This window comes from Tenrec ecaudatus, chromosome 1, assembly GCF_050624435.1.
Source record: "Tenrec ecaudatus isolate mTenEca1 chromosome 1, mTenEca1.hap1, whole genome shotgun sequence".
Taxonomy (NCBI): Eukaryota; Metazoa; Chordata; class Mammalia; order Afrosoricida; family Tenrecidae; genus Tenrec; species Tenrec ecaudatus.
The window spans coordinates 192,240,476-192,242,526 of NC_134530.1; positions in this window are offsets into that span (position 1 = coordinate 192,240,476).

Sequence of the window (2,051 nt, forward strand, 5' to 3'; positions counted from 1 at the left end):
CAGTAGGCAAAGTAAGAGACCAAATCTTTAAGAATATGTTGATATTGGTGGTTTTCATGCACCAATAAGTAATGTAACTTGCTAAGAGAATAATCACAACTACTATTACTTGAGCAAAGACCCCTGGGATCTTGATTAAGTGCCAGCTGCTAACTTAAAACTTGGTGGTTCAAACCGCCCATTGGCTTTGCAAGAGAAAACCTGGCCTCTGCCCCTGGGACAATTACAGCCTAGGAAATCCTACCAGGTCTAGGAAATTCTCCACGAGTCTACACAGACTCACTGGCACACCACAACATTAACCAAGCCACATACTGCAATATCCACTTTCCCTACATATTCTCAGAACCCCATGTTAACTTGGTTAAGAACATTTTACAATCCCTGTTTGGTGGCGTAGTGGTTACACATTGGGCTACAATCCATAAGGTCCCCAGTTTGAAATCACCAGATGCTCCAAAGGAGAAAGACCAGACCTTCTACTCCAGAGTTATAGTCTTAGAAACGTATGGGGGCAGTTCTACCCCGCCTAGGGTCACTGTGAGTTGGCATCGATTCAATGGCAGTGAGTTTGGTTTGGGTTCGGTTTTACCAATGAAAAGCTGAGTCTCAAAGAATTTCAATGACCTGCCCAGGGCCCCATAGCTGGTGAGGCATAGAGCTGAGTTCGCTTTCAGGTAAGTCTGGCGTCACTGTCCTATGCAAGGCAATAGCAATGAGGGACTTTGGCACTGGCATTCTGAGGGGTACACTAGTGACAGAGTGAACAAACCGTGTCAGGAGAGCCCAGTTCCAGGAAGGGCATGATGCTTGGCAAAGTAAAGGGGCTGAGAAGAAGAGGCAGGCTCTTAACAAGAGGGATTGACAGGTGGCTGTAACAGTGTGATAAGACATGAGGATGGTGCAGAACGAGGCAGTGTTTCCATGTGTTGTACGCAGGACTGTTGTGAGTCAGAACCAACTCAACAACACCTAACAGCAGCAACCATGTCTTAAAAACCCAATTGAGCACCAATCTGAGACAAATTCTCGCCATCCTTGCTTCTAAGGAGCATTCTGGCTGCACTCCTTCTAAGACAGATCTGTTGTTCTTTCTGCAGTCCGTGATAGTGTCAATATTCTTCACCAGGAACATAATTCAAATGCATCCATTCTTCAGTCTTCTTTATTCCATGTTGAACTTTCCCATGCATATGAGACCACTGAAAACACTACAGTTTGTGTCGGGCACACCTTAGACCTCAAAGTAGCATCTCTGCTCTTCAGTACTCTGAAGCGGTCTTATGCAGCAGGTTTACCTAACGCAACATGTCTTTTGATCTCTTGACTACTGCTTCCATGAGCAATTGTGGATCCAAGTAAGACAAAATCCTCGACAACGTCAACCTTTTCTCCATTGATCATGATGTTATCTATTGGTCCAGCTGTGAGGATTTGGGTCATCCTCGTCTTGAGTGTAATCCATACTATAGGCTACAATCCTTGATCTTCATCACATCTTCAAGCCTTCCTCTCATTCAACAAGCAAGTTTGTATCATCTTCACATCAAAAGTTGTTAATAGCCTTCCTCTAACCCTGATGCTGCATTCTTTTTCATACAAGCCAGATTCGCCGATCATGTGCTCCGCACGTAGGCTCGATAACTGTGCTGAGAGTATCTAGCCCTGTCACACACCTTTCCTGTTTTCAGCTATGCAGTATTCCCTTGTTCTGTTCAAAAACCGCCTCTTGATCCATGGTTCCACATGAGCACAGAGGAATGTTCTGGAATTCCCATTCTTCTCAAGGCTATCCATAGTTTATTATGATCCAGGCAGTCAAATCTTTGTGGTATTCTCTGCTTTCAGCCAAGATCCAGCAATGACACCACATTCTCTTCTGAATCTGGCCTCAACCTCTGGCAGGTCCTTGTTAATATATTGCTGTTGCAACCATTGCTGAATGATTTTCAGCAAAGTTTTACTTGCATGCGATATAATTGATAATGTTCTATAATTTGAGCATTGTTAGATCACCTTTCTTTGAAATGGGTACAAATATGGTTATCCTC